The sequence below is a fragment of the Pelodiscus sinensis genome, chromosome 2, assembly GCF_049634645.1.
Source record: "Pelodiscus sinensis isolate JC-2024 chromosome 2, ASM4963464v1, whole genome shotgun sequence".
Taxonomy (NCBI): Eukaryota; Metazoa; Chordata; order Testudines; family Trionychidae; genus Pelodiscus; species Pelodiscus sinensis.
In genome coordinates, this window is record NC_134712.1 from 122,979,320 (window position 1) to 123,001,843 (window position 22,524).

Sequence of the window (22,524 nt, forward strand, 5' to 3'; positions counted from 1 at the left end):
ACATTAGGAAAAACTTCCTGCCTGTCAGGGTGGTTAAACACTGGAATAAATTGTCTAGGGAGATTGCAGAATCTCCATCACTGGAGATATTTAAGACCAGGTTAGACAGACACCTGTCAGGGATGAGCTAGGGCAACTCAACCTTGGAAGCCCCAGGGGCCACACTGATACTTACAGAACATGCTGAGGGCCTCAACTTAAGTGTGGTTGCATATGCAAGCAAATATATACAAATAGCTTCTCTCACACTGACAGGCATGAATACAAAGATTAAGGCAAGACTACAGAACACACAGACCCCATTTAAGTCAGCTCTGCTGATATTAATAAAAGGCAATATTTATCCAATTTCTACCCATGTGACAGCACTTTTCATGAGCACAGACAGTTCAAGAATTTAACTATTAAAACACATCAACAGAAGATCATTACACTGGCTACTTTTTTGTTTTGGCTCCCACTTGCCGGCCATGTGTTGATCCCCACATAAACCCAAACTGTACCGCGGGGCGCAAACAAACTGGCCGTGGGCAGCATACCAAATTATTAATAAATATTTTTAAACCTTTACCTTTTCTTTCTGCTGTCATGTCTCCTCTCCTTGCTCCATCATCTCCCCTGGTGCCTGCTGCCCCCCAACTACTCATCCTCCTCCTCTATCCTGACTCCTGCCCTTCTCACTACCCTCAGCCCTCCTGCGACCTGCCCCCCTCCACCAGCCCATCTCTCCCCCCTGTGCCCACTCCTCCAATAGCCCCACTCTGATCAGGTGAGCTACTCTTCCTCATCCCCTCTTCTTACACCTCCCTCTACACATCTGCCCTGCCTCTCTCCTCTTGTGCTGGTCCCTCCCCTGCAGGTGTCTGCCCTTCTGCTTCACCCCCAGAATCCCCTGGCACCTGCATCTTCCCTTAGCCCTGCACCCTTCTGGTGTCTCACTGTCCCTGTCCCCTTTGCCCTCTTTTTCCCTGATGCCTACCCCCTCACCACTCTCTGCCCCATTCCCCTCATGCCTCTCTGTACCCTTACACATGATTTGCTCCATCCCCACCTTTCAAGCCTTCTTCCAGCACCTCCTCCTCCCCCTCCAGACCCTAATGCCCTTCCCCTCTCCTCTTCTCTCCCAGCATCACCCTACCCCCTCCCACTGACACCTCACCTCCTGCCCTTTCCCTCATTGTCTGCACTTGGCCCCTGTCTTTTGTCTTTTCCCTCTTCTCCGCACAAGCTCCTCTCCTCCCCTCCCCTCCACACAAGCCCTTTCCTCTGCCACCCCTTCCCCCTAGTGTTCCCCTTCCCTTCCCTTCTGCCTTCCACTTGTGGGGCCGGAGTCTGTGCTCAGGCCCCAAAAGTTCCCGGACTCCGAACCAGAAGCTAGGCTGGCACCACGTGGCACCGGACACTTTTAAAATCCCGGGCCATGATGTCACATCACGTCATGCCCGGGCGTCTCCCCGGTCACCTGTAAATGCTGTGCAGTGTGCACAGGAATGGGGGAGCCAACTGAGCGCTCTGCACGGCAGGGACGGCCCGGGCCCGGGGAGGGGGGACGGCCATAGAATTCGCCTCCCATGCCAGGTGAGCCTGCGCAGCATGCGCTCGCTCTCACCGTAGCATGGCGCCCCCTAGAGTGGTACCCGGGGGTAACTGCCCCCCCCGCCCGCATCACCTTCGCTATGACTCTGCTGCTCCAGGCTTTTATTGCAACAGTAGTAGAGAAAGCATCTTCCTTATTTAGAAAGTGAGGGAAATTCTTCCATTGCACTTACTTGCAAACCTTGTCATGGTCATTCAGGCATGTGACACCACAAGTGTGGACTAGTGCAACATTTATTCTTTCTGGCTGCTAGTTTTTATTTGGGGGGTGAGTTTGCTGTTGCAGACTGCCATTGACAATATGATCCACATTCTTCTTAAAGTATTTAGACCTGGATCCCCAAGTGGAGCGGGGCACCTAAATGTTTTTAAGTAATTTGCGATAAGTGTGTTTATATAACACAACAATGGCTGCCTAATGTGAGTGTTGCAGTGTGTAACGGTTAAATAAGGGGTCATGGTAAATGTAACCATGGTAATAGGGCTTGCCCCAGGCAGACCCTGCTTCTATTCATTTGCAGACTTGTTTTGATTCCTCCTTCCCTGCTTTCTTGGGAGAGATAGAATGCAGCTATACACAAGTAACTTTTTAATGAATAGCCTATTTGTTAACAATGCTATCTTCCTTATTCCCTTATCTGTTGTGGATTATATATTCGGAGTCACATAACCTATACTCTTTGTAAACTGCTGATGGCAGGAGTTTTATGATGTGAAACCTGCCAACATTAGCTAAAATACAGTTAACAGTGAACAGTTAACAGGGGTGGGTATTATATTCACCACATGGTTATGATTATGCATTATATAGGTTAAACTTAAAAAACAACAATGTTCTGGTAGCACTTTATAGACTAACAAAACATGTAGATGGGATCATGAGCTTTTGTGGGCACAGCCCACTTCTCCAGAGGACCTGAGTTTTGAGTTTAGGATGTACAGACTCAAAGTAAATAGGGTAGAAGGCGGGGGGGGGGGGGGAGTAGGGAAGGGGAAGGAAACAAGGAGCAGAGGGTATGGAAATATCAAAGGGAAAAACAGGAAGGCAGAACTGGGAATCAGTAAGCACCTGAAGATTGGGTAGTTAAAAGAAAGTAGATAAGAATCAAAGGCAATTGATAGGAAGGGTACTAACATAGGAATCTACACAAAGAGCTGTTTGCACCTTCATTGAATGTTAGGTTGATAATGTCCCAACCATCCCTCATCATGATTGAGACCATAAGCAAGAGAATTGAACTTGTGGATGAATTGTAATTCCAATGCCTCTCTGTGTATTTAGCTAGTAGAATTGGTTTGTGACAAGACAGCCACTTGAAGATCTTTTGAAGAGTGATTAGGTAGATTAAAGTGCTCCCCAGCAGGTTTCTGTATGTTCCCTTTACATAGGTGTTCACATTACTAAATTAGGGCCTAAAGAGTGCCATAATTGATAAGTGTATTTACATACTAACTAAGATGAAAAGGTGTACTTGTGTAAATATGTTGCTCATTCGCATCCCAAGTAGGAGGGATCCCAGAGAGAATGACTGCCCTGTTACCCCATACACCTCTGGGTCAGCCTGTTCTTTTTCTAAGAGAGAGGAGATCCTAAATGGAACTTGAGTAATGCATGGGACTGATGCTGGCCTTTTGGACATGGATGAACTACCTTAAAACCTAATTACAGTAAAACGCCAATAATCCGGCATCCAATTGTATGGCACTCCCAATAGTCTGGCATCAAAATGGCAAGAGCCTAGTGAGAGCTTTGGCAAAAAAACAAGTCATAAGGCAGCAGCAGCAGCTGAACTGAGTGAAACTGGATGGGACCGAGTCAGTCTGCCACTGGCATTGTGTGATGCTGGACAGTGCTTGTGCTACAATTAAAAACACTTTATATATAGTATATATATAAAACCATCTTATAGTACCTCCTGATAGTCCGGCATATCCGAAAATCCGGCACCACCTAGGTCCCAAAGGTTCTGGATTATCGGAAGTCTATTGTATTAAAATTTTCTGGCAAGAGAGTTACAAATGACATGTATTCTTAGCAAAAGTAAATGGGTAAAAAGTAAGGTGAACAAATAAGAAATAACAATAGCATAATAAAAATCCTGTCAGATTTTATGAGAGAAACTTATTTCTGAGCTATAACTGCAGGAAAACTTAAACTAAAGTTTGCAGTTTACAAATCATAAGACTAGGAGACTTACTTTCAAAGGTAACAAAATAAATAGCATACATTAAGGCTAGAATATGAAAACATAACAACGAAAGCTTTAGACAAATAATTTATTGTGTGTGTTTCATTGGAGGGGGAAAACTGTGTTTGAGTTGAACTGTTATTACCCACACATCTCATCATTGTGAAAAACAATTTCTGTTCAGTAGTAAATGATAGCAGACTAAAATATTGCATTTTAAATGGTTACTGCTGAATCCTCTTGGAAAGCAAAATTTGAAATTATGTGAATTCACAAAGACAATCTAATGCTGAGACTTAAATTCATTCAATCAGACAGCAGAAACACAGCATAAGATCTATGGCTAAAATTATCCAAAATAACTAGTGCTATTTGGGGCCTCAATTCATAGGTGCCCAATTTAAGATATCTTAAAAAGTCTTGATATTCAAAAAGTACAAAGCACACAACCTCAGAAAATCAGTCTCTTTTAAAAGTGCCTCATATGGGATACTCAATAATTGAGGTATACAAGATCACAAGTCACTGACAAAAATTTGGGCAGACATGTCCAGTCATACTACTTAATTTTTTTCAATTGCAGATATTGAGTTCCTGAAGCAGTACTCACCCACAAAATAGTTGTTGCAAGAAATTCAGAGGGTGAAATATGCTAGATAAAGCACTAGCAGTTAGATTGTGTTAGAGAGGTACAGCTTAAAACCAATGGCATGGTAAGGAGAGCAGCCTGTTCTCTGCTTTGCATTGCATAAGGTGCTTGTATATGTGGCTATGGCCATTCCTCCTCCATGTCTCCAGGCAGATTCTTAGAGTGTGACCATGTCTAGTAGAAATGCTATTGCAGGAGGAACAACACATTTCCTTCTTTTTATTCCCCCTATGTCACATCTGGGTTACTACAAGGTAGAATCTTGACCTGAGGCTACGCTTTTTTTTCCGCAGAAGAGCAAACACACTCTTTTGGGAAGCCCTTTATACCTCGTTTCATGAGAGACAAGGGCTCTGCCTAAGGAGGAGGGCTTTTCCGCCATTTGGCCCCATCTAGATGGGACCAAATGGCCAAAAAGCCACTCCTGAAAAAAAAAAAGCAGAAAAAGCCACGCAAAATGTGGTGTGCATTTTGTGTAGCTTTTTCCACAAAAACCCCACACTCTAGACCTAGCTGAACAATGAGAAACAACATCTTGTGCACTAGGATCTACTCCTGCACAACAGATGAACAGGGAAAAAAAGCTTCATTCATGAAGTGTTCTCTGTAAGCAGTTTGCCTTGCTCTAGCCATTTAGCAGGCTTGATTCATCTTACCTTATGGCAGGGGTTCTCAAACTGTGTGATACCATGATCCCTTAAAATGCTAAATGAATTTGTGTAACCCCCCACCCTCAATGCCCTGGGTCGCTTCCTCCCCAATTCTCACCAGACTCCTTGCCCTACTGGGATTCCTTCAAGGCATTTGCGGTCCTCAATGCCCTTCCCCCCTGCAGGCTTCTTCCCCTTGTCTCTTTCTTCTCTGTGCCTCTTTTCTGCTCCACGTCCCTTTGGTTCCTTCTCTCTCTCTCCTCTCCTCTGTCTTCCACTCCTCTCCCGTGTCTCCTCTGCCTCCTCCTCTGACCCCACGTGCCCTTATTTACCTCCGGGTCCTCTTCCCTGACCCAATCCCCCAGCCTGCTGCCTGAGGGACCCCACTGTCTCCCAGCTGGGGAAGCGTTCGGTCATCCGGCAACTGTGTCCCGCTGGCCCCTCACGCATCCGCTCCTGCGCTGGCCTCATTCTCCCACCGCCTTGCCTCCTTCTGCAGTTGAACCGTGCTCCTGGAGTCCCGCAGCCCTGATCACACTGCGTGGCTTGGCAACGGCTGCCTTCCACCGCCCTGCCACTCTTTATGGCCCGGGGGAGAGGGGTCACAAGTGAAAAACCAAATCCAGGTGCGACCCCCTCTAAGTTGCTCATGACCCCCCTGGAGGTTGTGACCCACAGTTGGAGAAAGGCTTCCTTATGGGGTACTTGCATAATCAAGGCAATAGCCTCATACAGGAGCTTCTCTTGGAACATTTTTACAACCTGAATTGACGTTTGACTGTCAACATTGTATGCTGTTTTCCCCAAAGCTCATGTAAAAGTGTGCATTGATAAAACACTTTAACTTTTGTAAAGTATGTTTCTGGGGTGTCCTTAATTTGAAGAGTTTTTAGCTGTCTTCAGCCTTGTGGAGAGGGCCAACCTGAGTAGAAACACCATTCAAGCATTCAAAATATAGTATAAAATTTGTATAAGACTTCTTTTGGCTTTCTGAACAGTGGTGAATTTCACTCTGTGGACAAAGCAAACCTCAGCCTAAAGCAGGTTCTGGTAATTATCATCAGCAGAAAACAGATCTTCACTTTCCATTATTCTTTGGTTCATGCAACTACATCATGAGCTTTTTCTTCAGATGAATGGGAATAAATTTCTCTGTTTGCTGAAGAAAAGGCAATTGATTAATATTACTAGTAACTCGAACTTTCTTAATCTCAAAAAGAGAAAAAAAACAACAACTGAGAATAATGTGAAACAAATTAGCTACTTTAGTTCTCAGAGGAAGACTTTCTTAGAATTTCCAATACTCTTGGAGTGCATTCCAGAACACGTGAAGCTTTATAATTATTATAACTAGGATGATAATTGCCTACATCCAAAAAGCTGAACTAATGTTCTAATTCAGCTTTTATTAGAAAAGAACCCTTTGAGGAAAAAAATATTTTGATATTGGAAACAGGACCATTAGTTTTATAACATAATGATAAAATGCCAGTCTATTCAACTGAAATTAAAAAATGCCATAACCCTGAAATAATACAAAGAAGATATATTGCTGAATTTGTGAGATGGTATGGTAGCATGATATTTTTTTCTGCTATAGCTCACATTTGTATGACTATTCATTATATACCAATATTCCAAGTTTTATACAGAAACAAGGCTCAAAATAAGTGTTGCAAGTTGAAATTTGGTTATAAGTCTTCCACCTAGGGCTCGTCTACATTGGCCCCTTTTCCGAAAGGGGCATGGTAATTTCAGAGATCGTAACAGGGAAATCCGCGGGGGATTTAAATATCTCCCGCGGCATTTAAATAATAATGTCCTCCGCTTTTTTCCGGCTTTTAGAAAAGCTGGAAAAGAGCGTCTACACTGGCCCCGATCCTCCGGAAAAAGCACCCTTTTCCGGAGGATCTTATTCCTACTTTGAAGAATAAGATCCTCCGGAAAAGGGCGCTTTTTCCGGAGGATCGGGGCCAGTGTAGACGCTCTTTTCCGGCTTTTCTAAAAGCCGGAAAAAAGCGGCGGACATTTTTATTTAAATGCCGCGGGGGATATTTAAATCCCCCGCGGATTTCCCTGTTATGATCTCTGAAATTGCCATGCCCCTTTCAGAAAAGGGGCCAGTGTAGACGTAGCCCTAGTGTATATCCTTTATACAACTGTTAGAATATATGAAAATAATAATGCACAAACAAGGTTATAATGAAACTGGTTTTTATCAGAATTCTCATCTTTAAAATCCAGTGAGAACCTGGCCTGATTGTTTATGAAATGCAGTGAATTACATGTTTGGTCCTGCTAATTAAACTGAATTTCTAATTTCATTTCTTATGCAAGGGTTTCAACACCATTTACACTCCCAGGCTGTGTCTACATTGGCCCTGTGACGGGGCGCTCCCGCCCCACACTCAGAGCGCTCGGGGGGACGCCGGGCGGGTACACCGGGGGGTGGGGAGCCCGGACAGGCCCGACACGTCAGGCTGCGCGGACGCACCGGAAGTCGGCGCGGGGAGCACCGGGAGGCAAAGGGCGCCGACCGGCAGGGCCCAGGAGGGAGGGGCCTGTGAGGCGCGGGCTGATGAGGTCACAGGGGAAGGGTGGCCGGAGAGTGTCGCAGAGGAAGCGACGGACAGGGGGAGCGGAGCCGGCGGGGGATTTAAACCTGGGGCCGGCATGGTGAAGAGGGAGGAGGTGAACGGAGCAGTAGGAAGGAAGAAGGAGGGAGAGGTGAGATGGGATATCACGGGAGGGGCGGGCCAGGAGGCCTGGTGGAGTAGGAAGCGGCCCAGGGCAGGGTCGTGGAGCCCATGAGCGGGTGCGTTTTGGGGCATTTCCCCCATCCGCTAGGGAGGGACCGTGGGTCCCTGCCTTTAGGGCCCTGGGCCGGGGTTCAGAGAAGGGGCAGGCCCGAACCCCCCTACTCCGCTGACTGACGGATCCAGCTCGGTTGGAGGCACGAGCTCGCGCAATAAAGGGCCATTGGCCGTGGTGGTGGCTCATTATGGTTGACTCTCTGTAACAGACTAGTTTACAGTTGACTCTCTGTGACAAACTAGTTTACAGGCCCCTATTCCGTAATAGGGATGCAAATGTAGCACTTTGGAATAGGCAAATCCGCGGGGGATTTAAATATCCCCGCGGCATTTGCATTAACATGGCTGCCGCTTTTTTCCGGCTTGTAGATAAGCCGGAGAAAAGCGCCAGTCTGGACGCGATCCTCCGGAAAATAAGCTCTTGAAAGTAGGAATAAGAGATCCTCTGGAAAAGAGCTTATTTTCCAGAGGATCGCGTCCAGACTGGCGCTTTTCTCCGGCTTATCTACAAGCCGGAAAAAAGCGGCAGCCATGTTAATGCAAGTGCCGCGGGGATATTTAAATCCCCTGCGGATTTGCCTATTCCAAAGTGCTAAATTTGCATCCCTATTACGGAATAGGGGCCAATGTAGACACAGCCCCATAGTTTAATGCTAATGTCACAACACAGAAATCAACCGGTGAAAATGTAGTGAAAATAGTAGACTTCTAGATTAGATTGAGATCCCTAGTGTTCTAAGCATGTATAGTGTGGCAATTTTACTATCAAATCAGCCATTGCATTTGTGTCTCTTTATAAAAAACAAATATTAGATGTACAGTTTATTTTTGGGAGCTGCTTTATTTAATAAGATCCAATGTAACATGACCTTATGAAGACTTTTGAAAATCACTTGGTATTTGTGAAAGATTGAATTTGTTGCCTTCCAATAAAATGCACTACAGTCATTATTCTTTAATTGCAAGACATTGGGGACAATGTTTTATCAGTATCAAATGCCTCAATGTGCCCTGATTATTATTCACAGCAACATTCTCTCATGTTGCATACATTTCATTGTCGTTCTGATTGTACCGCTGCTAACAGTGTTCTGGAAGCTGCTTGCTTTGATTATGTGAAGGAAGAAAAACTCAGTGCACAAAACTAACAGATGGCAAGTTTTATTTTGTCTCATAAACCTTATGCACACAGGTAGCGACCATTGGGACTGCTTGTCTGGGTAAAGGCTACCTGTGTGAATATTAGTTGCAGAAATTGATCTGCGATGGGATGCCCAGATTTTGGCACTGCTGGGAAGGGCACCCTGAAAGTCTATCACAGCCACCCCAGTTATACTCACTGAGACACAAAAAAGTCTTCGATGCCAGGGTTCAGAGTCCTCTCAGAGAAGCATTATCATCTGTCAGATAACTAGGTGAAGCTGAACCGATTTAATCTCAATATCTGAAAAGAAAGGCATGTTACTCCCAAAGGGGAGAAGAACAAAAGGTTGCACTGAGCAGAAACTAAAGCTTTGAGGAAACATAGGAGCTGTCGTGTATATTTTGTGCTTTCTGAATACAGAAATTTGATGTTTCTAAAACTGCATGAAGATTTTTTTTGTGTCTAGTTGGCATGTCAATTTGGATGCAATCCCTGCAGTAAACTTGGAGACAATATGAATTAAAACCTGAGCCTATTATGAGTCCTCTCTCCTGTGGTTCCTCCCCAAATTTAATTATTTGCATATGTGAACTAATCACAGCATAGCTTTTGTTAATAGTGGTCTTAGTAAAAATCACATTGCTCATACATATTGTTATGGTAGCACAGCTTCACTGTGAAAATGATCATTGACATCACCAGAGTGTGTATCAAATAAGCATTTGTGGCAACTGCACAATGAACAAATGAAACACGCTTGCTAATGGAAATGACACTAGAGTTTATCATAGAGTCAGTCAAAATATTTATCAGAAAAGAATAGATTTGAATAACTGAACCATTTTCTTCTTTTTACTATCCACAAACAAGACATGATGTTTATAGATGCCTTTGTTCCTCTGCAGTATGTAATAGACATTACAAAATTTAAGATTATGGTCTTCACCGATTTTTAAAGAGTATTTCCTATTCGTTATTTGATATTTGTTCCCAATATTTGGTTGCTACATTATTAATTTATTGGGTAGGATCAGTTATTTTTTATAATGTCAAAGTCAGCTAGAGTAGTGGGTGAGCACAGTTTAATAAATCAGAACAACAATGAATAATAACAGTAACCCATATAACATGATTTTGTTTTCACTTCCTCAAATTCTCCATCTTTATATGGGGTTGTTCCATTAACTGCTCAAAGAATCCATTGTGTGACTCTCAGAAAAACTTTTCAAAATGACTGCTGAAGCACTTCCAGTATGAATGCTCTTGAGAATGTATAATTGTTTGTTATGGGCTCCATACTACCTAACCCTTATTCAGGTGTTCAGTGTTAGGGAAGATTTCCCTTTCTTTGCTGTTTGTGTAAACATGGATCAAATTTCAACTCTTAAGAGTAGGTTATCCCCAATTTTTCTGCTTGGAGTTTGTAGGAGACTAGGCAGAGTGGGACAGGAGAAATATTCTGTGGGCTGCTGAGCAGGACTATTTGTACTTCATACCCATGCACTAACAAGCTCCAACAGGCTTGCTGTTTCTCAGATAAAATGCCCCCAGTGCTTGCCTGGGAAAGATGCTCTGCACTACAACTTCTTATGACATAGGTTCCCAAACTGGGGGGCGCGCCTCCCTGGGGGGGCATGAGGAAATTACAGGGGGGCGATCTCCTATCAATCCCCCCCAAGGAAGAGCGCAGTCTATCCAGTAAAAAAAATCAGAAAATAGCGGACATGTGCAATGTTACATGTCCAGTATTTTCTGTTTTTCCTGGGTCGGGCATCCGCCAGAACACGCGCAGCTCAGACGAGCTGGGGCAGGGGGAGGATGGAGCATCCTGGGCAGACTTCAAAATGGCCACCTTAAAAGGGCAATGCCTGCTCTGCTTTTAAAAGGGCAACCTTTTTTAAGGGGGGGGGGTGTCAACTTTTCTCCTGCAGTACCGACACCTTTCTTTTACACCGGTCCCAGGAATTAAAGGGGATGCGACTGTTTTTCAGCCCCAGTCAGTACCTTTTTTTTCCTCAACAAGTTTTGCTGCTATTTTGGGGGGAGGGGAAGGGTGTGAGCAGGGCCGGCTTTAACAAGGGCAGGGCCCGATTCCGGGTGCGGGACCACGCATACACCGTGCGCCTTAGCCGTCACTGCGTATGTGCCACGCACCCGGACGGCACTGCACATGCGTCATGCGCCCGGGGCGGCACTGCGCATGCGCTGCGCACCCCTGGGAGTGGGGCCCCCTTAAGCATGAGGCCCCATTCTGGGGAATCGGCCAAATCAGCCTAAAGCCAGCCCTGGGTGTGAGGGTTTTTCAAAAATCAAAAAGGGGGCATGATGCCGAAAATTTTGGGAACCACTGTCTTATGGGATAGACCACATGTAACGTGTGCAGCCTAACCTTGAACAGTATTGTGAAGGTTTAGTTCTACCCATGCTGTATGAAATTGACTTATGGATAACTTGAAAATGCTTTGGACAAAATACCTCATATAACCTATTAATTTTAATGTCATGATCTGCTAGATCTGTATATCTTATTTGGGTGCATGCATCATTCTTAGATGAAAAGTTAGCTATATGAGGTATAACATGATTTATGGTTTTAAATGTGCAAATGTAAGCCTTCACTGGTGATCCCAGAAGCCTTAATGACTACATGATCAACTTAGTGACTTCAGAACAGCCTTGTTTGTCCTCTAACTCTAATCAGTGGTTGGTATGAGGAAAACATGTGACTACACCACTTAGTAAGGTCTGACCAGGTAATTTTCCATAGAAGGTGAGAAAGGGTATGTCTACACTACCCCGCTAGTTCGAACTAGCGGGGTAATGTATGCATACCGCACTTGTTAATGAAGCCCGGGATTTGAATTTCCCGGGCTTCATTAGCATAAGCGGGGAGCCGCCATTTTTAAATCCCCGCTGCTTCGAACCCCGTGTAGCGCGGCTACACGGGGCTCGAACTAGGTAGTTCGGACTAGGGTGCCTATTCCGAACTACCGGTACACCTCGTTTCACGAGGAGTACCGGTAGTTCGGAATAGGACCCTAGTCCGAACTACCTAGTTCGAGCCCCGTGTAGCCGCGCTACACGGGGTTCGAAGCAGCGGGGATTTAAAAATGGCGGCTCCCCGCTTATGCTAATGAAGCCCGGGAAATTCAAATCCCGGGCTTCATTAGCAAGTGTGGTATGCATACATTACCCCGCTAGTTCGAACTAGCGGGGTAGTGTAGACATACCCAAGGAGAATAACAAGTTCCTGCCCAAAGTGGAATCTATAAAACACTGTGAAGCTAGCTATCCCTTTGTCTTTAGCTGATATGAGACACCCAAAAGGAGCCAGAGATTCCAGGGAGAAAAAGATCTTCCTTGCCTTTGAGGTTTAGCTAAAATAAGAATAGTTTTAGAGTAAGTTTGCAATAAGCTTTAATGTGTTAGAACTAACTATGCTATTTACTTTGCTCTGTCTGTTTTTACTTGCAACCACTTAAATCCTCTTGTCTATACTTCATAAAAACACTTTTACTTACTATCAAGCCCAGTGTAAATAATTGTTTCCTAGGGAGCAAACAGTGTGTACATCTACCTTTCATTGTTAAAGGGGGCTTGCCTGAAAGGTTTCTTTGGGGTTCTGATCCTAGTTGGGGATTGGTCACCTGGATGCTGTGCCTGAAACTTCATTCTCCACAGACCTAAAGGGATTCAGTGTCTGTCTGCATTTCTCTTCAGGGGGCAGTGATCTCAGCACTATGCCTTGGCTAAGGGAGACCAGGAAATCTGATCCAGCAGGACAGGGTGGTGAGACTACAATTAAATATGAATATTACCATATTTCCAATATGAAAACAGCATTTATTTTTCATATCCCCCTTCCTCTGGCCATTTAAAACTCTCAACTTTGGCTCAATTACTACAGGTACCTTTGGTTGGCTCTCTGTTTTGCTTTTATGAGACAACAATAATGCATTATATTGACATTGATGGAGTTATTGTATCAATTTTCCTAAAGGCAAAGTTCATGTTATCCCACTTCCTTTCTGAGTTCTTACATTCATTTTTATATGAATTTTTCCTACTGCCTATTGCTGGCTTCCCTCTCCCTCAACCTCATGTGCATGAGGCAGTCCCCTTTTCTACTGGCCAGTCCACCAGGTGATGTTATCCATCTGCCACTCATTGTCCAGTTACCTTCCTCAGTCCATCCTTGATGCTGCATTTATTTTTCCTATTGCTATTCTCTCCCTTTCCTTCTTTGCAAATGGACTACTCTCACTCTTTGAAGTGTCTGTTCCTCATCTGGTGTTTCCTGGAACCAACTGTAGTCAACACAGTTATTCCAACTTACACTAGCTGAGCATATTGCCTTCCATATACTAGTACTTAAATTTGTGTTTGGAATGAAGAAAACTTTTAGTAGATTATTTGGTGTTTATCTGAATGATCAATTTGAAATTTCATCCTATCACTAGAAATCACAATTGATTGGTTATTGTTAATATTTACTCCTTCTCCGAAATTTGTTGTATTCTTACATTCCTTCTCATACATTGTGGCATTTTTATTTAACACAAGATCCTTATTAATTAATTCTTACCTTCCTTCTCATTGATTTTGATTTTTTTTGTATACCACAACTTCCTTATTAATTCTCTACTGCAAGCAGGACACTTTGAAACTAATTTTCAAGAAATTTTGCTGAAATTACCTACTTCAGATGCTTTAGAAGGTCTTTATGCATGCATATGTGTGACAAACACACACTCCTATATGCATGGGTGCACACACATGTGCAAAATTAGAAACATAGTAAGCTCCTAAATTAGAAACATAGTAAGCTCCTAAAATCAACAGTAAACTCTCTGAACTGCAGGCCTATTTTTTATCTTGAAAATTCAGGATCTTTTTTCCTCAGCCTTTTAAATTAGTTAATAAAGTGCTATATTTACAGAATTTTATCAGTAAACTAATCCAAATAAATTATTGCTAAATAATCCTACCTTCCCAGCATTATGACACATTTTTGCAACCATAAAATGCTATCTACAGCACAAGAGGGTTTCATAATAAAAAGAAAACAGACTCAAATTATCAACAAATCAGGCTTCCTATTCCAAACCAACTCCTATAGTTTCCATTGAAAAACAAACAAAAATTATGTTGCTTAAGGATTAGAGAGAGGCAAAAATAAATATATTTTATCAAGGAAAACAGCATACCAAACCAGGTAGAAATGACAGGAGAACTTAGAGAAGATTCTTATCTGTAATTTGATCAACACTGAGAAAGTATACAATATCTAAGAGCGTGAACAGAATCTATGCTTTTAGTAAAACAAAAACAAAAACAAAAAGGAAAAAGAAAAAGAAAAAAAGAGCTGCTTAACCTCATCTCTCCTGAATTATATTTTGACAGGTTTTGAAGGGGGGATGGAAGAAATTGCCCCTCTGCTTTTTACAGATCCAAACTGATACAAAAGAACCACACATACACAGCTGTTCAAATAATCATATGCATGACCAATGTACAACATGCAAGGCCTAACTACATAAATACATTGCTGGCAGAGCTCTAGTTTTTGTTCTGAAATATAGACGAGAGTGGTGACTACTAGAAGGCACACAAGCTATTTAAAGAGATACTACCCAATTTCTATATTCTAGAAGAGGGGGAAATTGAGTAAATAGCAGTAGCTGGGAAGCAAGCAGGCAGGGACAGTTGCTGAGCATTAGGGAAGGGCTGATCTAGAGGAAGCTAAGTAATAGAGAATGGAGGGTAGTGGGAAAGGTGAAACAAGTGGCAGGCTGAAGACAAGTTGAGGAGCAAAAGTAGCAAAGAACCCCCGGGCAGGTGGGAATACATGCAGTGTGGAAAAAGCACAAGTCTGTTTTAATGATCCTTCATGGTCACTAACTTAGTGCAGCATAACAGCTTGTGACTTATTTAAATGGTGCTCTCTACAAGCACAAAATTCCATCCTGAAGCAGCTCACAACACGAAATTTATCAATCTTTTTCTACACTCCAGTATGGCCATATATTTCTATTTTTGTTACTTAGTTTTTATTCTCTTGTAAGTCGTTACTTCTCATTGGTAATTGCTGCATTTCCATGACAGCCTTAAAAAGTCAGTTCTGAGTGCCTGACTCACCTTCTCCCACAAGGTGTCACAGTTTTCTGAATTCTCCCCAAGATGTAGAGAAACCAAGAGTTCAAAGTAAACAGATATTTCCCAAATCGTATCTTTTTTCTTTATTAAAAAGTTTTCTCAAACACCTCAGGATAGTCCTGGCCAATTTTGTAGTGATAATACTAATTCCCATTACCTTCAGGACACTGTAGAGTAAGGGGGCTGGGCTCAATATGAACGTATTCATATTATCAGAAAGTAATTACCATCCCAACATGTTTTTTTAAAAACCAAACAAACCTCTTTTTCAGTAAGGTATTTAGGTGACAGCCTTGCACTCCTTACTCAGAAAATTGTTTACAAAGGCACATTTTGCTGCGTAAAGAAGAGCAGTATTGGTCCCTAATGTTACGGAAGAATAGCTTGCTAAATATGTCTTACAATTTTTTGAAAACTGTTCTTAGACATTTAGCTCAGAGACTCATTCAAATTGAATATAGAGATCCATTTAAAAATCATCCTTCTTGGTTGGCTGATTTATGTTATAATAGGAGCAAAATACTAATCTATTTTCTTTTGAAGTGAAATACAAGGGACAGCATTCAGGTGTCAAATGTATACAGTAATGAAGTTTTAAAACATCTCTTTTGCCTTAAGCATTCCATGTCAAATTCCATGAAGCCCATGATTCATCACAACATGTCACCTTACCCATAGTGAAGCATGGCATCAGGACTTTTCACACTGGAAAATGCAGTACTAGTCCTTACTCATGTGAATAACCCTATTGATTTCAGACTACATGTAAGAACTATTATCAGAATCAAGGATTGGCAATAAGTACATTTCAGCGGACCACTATACTTGTTTTCAGACGGGAAGATTTCCATAATGCTAGACAAAGACAACTTTGCTTCACAGTTCAGTGTTCAAAGATAGTCTAGCCTGCTAGTAAAAATCAAGCAGAGTGGGGAAGACCCACATCTTGCAAAGGCACAGCAATACATTTACTGATGAGACACAGTCGCTTACCCAGTTACTCAGTCACTGTATAGATTTGACTTTGCTTTCCACATATCAGCAGTTTAAAGCATAAGTAATCAGTCCAGCTGCAACTCCTGAGATGATTAAGATTAACAAGTTGACTAGTCCAGATATTACCACATGAGCACTGAAGCTTTATCCCTTCTCCAAGGAGACAGAGGGTGTTTGTGTGCAGACTGCCAATTGTTGCTGGCAATCTGGCACAGTTAAAGCCAAATTACATGCAATTAAATCTTGTCTGGTACAAGGCTGATCATGAAGGAATGTGTAGTTGCAATCAAATGCAAATCACAGGAAGCTAATTCTCATTCAGCTGATCCAACATAAACATCTTTTTTTTCTTTTCGCATCAGATGAAAGTCATGTTCAATAGGAGAGGTGAAATCCTAGCTCTAATGAAGCCTACGGGAGTTTTGCCACTTTAATGAGACCAAAATGTCACCTGAGGACTTTACAACAGCCCTGACCGTACCTAAAGCTTTCTTGCCAAAGTCCCCACACACACCCATACACAAATACTGACAGGCTACGTCTACACTGCAGGCTTTCTGTGCAAGATCAGTTGTTCTTGCTCAAAAACTTGCTGGGTATCTACATTGCACACGTGTTCTTGTGCAAGTAAATTTACAGTACAACGTCGGAAAACAGGGCTTCTTCTGGAAGAGTTATTCCTTTCCCCATGAAGAATAAGCCCTCTTGTGCAAGAGCTCTTCCATAAGAAGGTAGTGTAGACAAGCAACATGATGTTTTGCGTAAGAAACCCCTATGGCTAAAATGGCCATCAGAGCTTTCTTGCGCAAGAGAGCGTCCACATTAACGTGGATGCTCTTGCACAAAAGCACATCTCTTGCGCAAAAGCACACGGCAGTGTGGACGCACTCTTGCACAAGACCTTTTGCGCAAGAACTCTTGCGCAAAACAGTTCTTGCGCAAGAAGCCTGCAGTGTAGACGTAGCCACAATGTTTAAGTTGTTCTGATCACTTGTAAAACCAACTGAGTTAGATTCTATAAGGATTTTTTTATTAAATTAACATTTAGTAATGACATTTAAAGCTAAAATGACAATGTTCTATAATATTGGATTAAACGACATCTAAATTTGACACACATAGTAAGACTGAGGGACAGTCTCACAAAAGACTATTAGAGTGCGTCTAGACTAAAGGCTTTTGTCAACAGAAGCTTTGTCGACAGATACTGTCGACAAAGCTTCTGTCGACAAAGAGCGTCTAGACTACAGCCAGTTCTGTCGACAAAGCAAGCCGCTTTGTTGACATGAGAGTGTAGAAACAAAGGACGGTGTAGATGCAATAACTCCTTCTGTCGACAGAACTCTGTCGACAAAAGGCATTATTCTCGTAGAATGAGGCTTACCGCCGTTGACAAAGCTGTTGAGACAAAACTCAGCGGCAGTGTGGACGCAGATATAGTTTTGTCGACAAAAGTCCACTTTTGTCGACAAAACCCTGTAGTCTAGACACACCCTTAGAGAGGAGTTAAAACATCTGTTAATTTAAATGGATCAAGAGAAATCTATGTTGTGATCTCTGGTACAATTATTTTTAATAAAAAATAAAATAAGCACATTTCCAGTAAAAATAGTTCAAAGCCTACCTGAGGGACTAATTGTCACTTCCATGCAAGAACAAACACTGAAATATCTATGCCTACATTGCAAAAAAAAAAAAAAACCCGTCTCACTGATTCTCAGAGCTTGGGTCAACCGACTGGGCTTGCAAGGCTCAGGATCTGGAGCTAAAAACAGCACTGTAGAGGTTTGGGTTTGGTTGGCGCTGAGGCTCTACATTCCAGAGGGTGAGAGACTGAAGTCAATTGACGTGGGCTCTCAGACTCAGTGCTCTGGGCATTTTCTTTGCAGTGCGAAGACATACCTGTAGCATATATCATTAAAATACACATTGGTGCTCAACTGCCGAAAAGACCAGGGAATGAAAACATACAGAAACTCCCCAGGAGGATGAATCTCTGATGATGTAAACTACCATAACTCCACAGACTTCCGCCAGGGCTCAATGTATGGAAAGACATTGCTAGTGCCTGTACTACACTTGTTGGATGGAGAGATGTCAGACCCTAGAACTGTCATTTTGCACCTTTCATCAGCAATCAATGTACATGAAACATTTTTTTAAAAAGTAAAATGTAAAAAGTTTCCCAATTTAACTAAAAAAAATAGAGACTTCACAGACTAGTGTTATTCACTGATTTCTTCTTTACCAGCAAAATAACTGACTAAACAGCAATTTATTACTGTTTCGGAGCATCCACTCATTTATTATGCCTCCACTTTTCCTAGCTTGTCGCTTTCCTGAGCAACAGAGTTCTAGGTTTTAATCTCTGTAACAGCTGCAATATTCCTCATTATTTTTAAATTGTTCTTAGGTGCTTAAGTATGAGATTATATTGTTTGATAAATATCTCCTGTGCTTTGGACTCCTAAAGGTTTATAGGTTTTTATATATATAATTCTATTGGCTAATTATTTAAAGGATTAGAGCAATCTATACTTTTTATATCTGATGCATTCCATATTCAACTGGCAATATTTTAATTATTTTAGACAATTAATATATTTTAGCGTATGCCTTACAATGAAATCGATGACTTCCTCGTCATAACATGAATGATATTTTAAATATCATAAAGCTCTTCAAACCTCATGAACCCTCTTAAATGTTAATAGTAATGAAACTTTCCTTTCTGCAGATTATATGGGAAATGCAACCAGTTTACATAAATCAACTTAATTACTAAGTCGGTGTCCTGTAGACACACATTTTGTATGGTGGGATGCTATTATGTTAGATATCCTGATCTTTTGATTGTTGCCTCATGGATTTAGTAATACATAAATACTAGGCCAGCTGAAACTGTGCTGTGGCTAGACTATCCCATCATTCAGTAATGCTTAGCGCTAATATGCAGAAGTGGGAAATATCAGTGTCCTTTTATTAATTTTGTGCATGTTTCTATCTATTTGTTTATGATGGCTTCCTTGCTATGAAGCTAAAGCAAAAGAGATGTTTTAACAAAACCAAGCAGAGACAGTGTAAAAGAGTGGCTTAAGTAAGGAGCATCCCACCAAGCTCTCAAACCCAATAAACATGTTTATAGTAGTAAAAAGGTGACACCTCAGCTCCAATCTCAATAACACTGTTGATTTGCAAAGACTGAGAATAGAAAGATAAAAAGGTCTATTAAATATCTACCCTGCAGGAAGGGAGAGGGGAAGTTGTCAGTTGCTAGAAGTTGACAGAGTCAGGGGGTCTATAAATTGGTTCAGAAGTCACTGGGGGTGGGTGGTGGGAAGGGAAGCAAAGACCAACTCATGTCTTCCTAAGGGCAGGAGCAAAGATGGGAATGCCAGACAAAGGTAAGACAGCATGAGCATGTGTCTGTTGTTTTAAAGCATTTTTAAATAAATTATGTGTTGTTCTGAAGAATGAGTAGTTTTGTGGCACCATGGGGTGCATCTGCACAGCACCATTATTTTGAGGTAACTAGCATTATTTCAAAATAACAATGTGAGCCTCTACACAGCCATTCCATTATTTCGAAATATTTTTGAAATAACGGACAGCTTATTCTGAAATCTGTAAACCTCATTCTATGAGAAATAATGCCTATTCCGAAATAGCTATTTCAAAATAAAGCGTGTGTAGATGCTCCACTGCTGCTATTTTGAAGTAGCCCCTCACCAGCGCCATTCTAGGTTATTCCTCCCCAGTGTCTCCTGGGGCTCTAAATCAAAATAGCAAGCCTACGTTAGGGAAGCCTGCCTTGGACTAATTTTGAGGGTCCCTGCAGTGAAAATGTGCTAGTTCAAAATGAGCTATTTTGGAATAACTATTCCAGAATAGCTTATTTTGAAATAAGCATCCAGTGTAGATATACCCTTAGAGACTTACAAATATATAAAATATATATATAGTATCATGAGCTTTCATATGCAAAATCCACTTCTGAAGATGAGATGAACTTGAGTGGAGAAAAAAAAATGGGGACCCTCAGAATAAGAAGGAAGAGGGAGAAAAAAAGTAGATGCTAAACCCATGGGGCCTATTGGGTGTCATAGATGGCTACCTGGGGTGTAAGCCATGAAACCCAGTGTGATTTGCATTTTCTTCTTCCAAAAAAACCCAGCAGTGTAGCCGTAGCTTCAGAAATTTTAAAAAGGGAACATTACAATGGACAGCAATTCACCATGCCTCTGAATAAAGATAATAAACTGTCTCGGTATAACACTAAACACTCTGGAATCTGTTCACTGAGGAGATATCTTGGGATCAGGTTCACAAGGGGAAAAAATGAATCCTGGTTCCTGTGAAACCAATATACTTTGTAACAGACTGGAATTTTAGGGAAAATTTATTTAATTACATATGAAAATTAACTATTTATAAATGTAGATCCAGGTTCATGCTTTATAATTTTATTTTGTAATATAGCCATTTTTCCATCCCTTCCTCTTTTTCTAATGGAATATTCTTTCTTAAATAAACTTTCTTTTGTTTCATGACAAATACTGGGTGGCTATATAGGAATGGTGGATTAAGCTAAAATTAGCTACTCTACTGAGGGCAGGGTGTCACGTTACTGGAATTTGAGGGAAGCAGCCGGATCGTGGCTGCACCCATAGGTGGGGGTGCTGGCCCCAACAATGATATAGAAGGGGGCCATGTGGGATATTGAATGGGAGCTTATTTAAAAATTATTAAATAACAAACTTGACAATGAGATGAGATGAATCCCTACATATTTTTTCAACTTAAGTCATAATGGGCCAGATTCAGATGTATATCTAAAGGAGATGTAAGGCAGGCAAAGGGTATTCATATTCTGTATTTTTAAGGACATCAGTCTTCTGGAATCACAGATCTGGAATGTTGTGGCAGGCTGATTAGCCCTGCCACCCTGCACCTCGGAAAGAGCTGGAAATTAATTAACTTAATCTTTTAAAATGGGGCAGTAGATCAGAAACTGCATCACCTCTAGAAAGTTGAGGTGCCGGGGTGTGATATCAATGGGCAGCCTCTACAGGGTGGGCAATAGCTTTAGATGGGGGGGCCACTTCAAGAATTTGGTAAGTGGTCAAAGGCCACACTTTTCCAACATATTAATGGAGATGGTGAAGAGTCTTTGATGGAAGTTGGGGGTACAAGGGAACTCAAGGTAGGGAACTGGAGTGCTGGAAGGTGTGTGCGGTCTGGGAGAGAGTTTGAGTGAGGAAGGGGTGTGTGACTTGGGGCAGAGGATTGGGATGCAAGGTTTGGGTGGAGGTATGGGTGCAAGAGAGCATTCTGAAATGGAGGAATGATGTAGGAGGGGATGCAAAGTCTGGGAGGAGGCTGTATCCTGGAATAGAGTATTGGAGTCTGAGAAGGGATGGAGGGTCCCAGGATGGGGTATGGTTTCAGGAGAGGATTCTGACCTGGAGGAGGGTCATGGGAGGGGATGCAGCAGGATGTGACCTGGCGCAGAGGTACAGGAAGAGGTGCAGGGATTTGGGCTGTGACCTCTGGCAGGGGATTAGGGTGCAGGGTCTGGAAAGGTGTATGGATAAAGGCTCTGGGGTGCAAAGGGTTTGGGTTGTGACCTGGAGTGAAGGTGGGAGAGGGGGGCAAAGGGTTAAAAGGTTGTGGTGCATGAACATGTGGAGTGCAGGTGCAGGCTCTGGCTCGGAAGAGCTTAGATTAGGTGCATCCCATCCAGTAGCTCAGCGGGACCCTCAGGAAGGCTTCCTGCCTGCTATGCCCCCACACTTTGCACAAAGCGCCTGGCTGCAAGGGCCATGTGCTCTCTGCACACTTTGAACTTGTGTGTGTGAGTGGGGTTTCCTTGTGCTTCCTGCACTACAAGTATGCCCCAAGCAGCTCTGATTGGCTAGTTTCCAGGCAACGGGATCTGTGAAATGGTGTGGAGGATGGGAGCAGCGTATGAAGTCCTCCTTTCCCTCCCACCCCCCGACTCCCTGTCTGGTGTGCTCTACATGCATGCTGCATGTGGTCTCTGCACACCGCACACTCGCGAAGAGGGGCTTCACAAACTGTCCCCACTCTCAGCACAATCTCATAGCTCCCATTGGTCAGGTATTAGCTAATGGCAGAGGCAGTGCATGGAGCCCCTCACCCCCAAAGGCACACAGAAAGCACATGGCTCCCACATCCAGGCCTTCTGAGCAGCATACAAGGGTGAACAACAGGGAATCTTCCTGAGGCATCCACTGAGCGTCAGGACAATGCTGGACTGCATGCAGACCACGGGCCATAATTTGCCTGCCCCTGTTCTATAGAGAAATAC

The 22,524-nt window shown here is 42.7% G+C and overlaps 1 long non-coding RNA gene across 2 annotated transcripts in view; it reads left to right on the forward strand.

Annotated features, from left to right (window-relative positions):
* The first annotated feature begins 7,699 nt into the window (after window positions 1-7,699).
* Window positions 7,700-22,524, forward strand: part of LOC142827201 (uncharacterized) — a 144,807-nt gene continuing 129,982 nt past the window's right edge. The window contains exon 1 of one of the 2 annotated variants that reach the window (XR_012901735.1): window positions 7,700-7,811. This is a non-coding gene — a long non-coding RNA (uncharacterized LOC142827201). Of the gene's footprint in view, window positions 7,812-12,759; window positions 12,831-22,524 lie in introns of those variants that run through there. The other variant, XR_012901736.1, reaches the window with a different exon arrangement.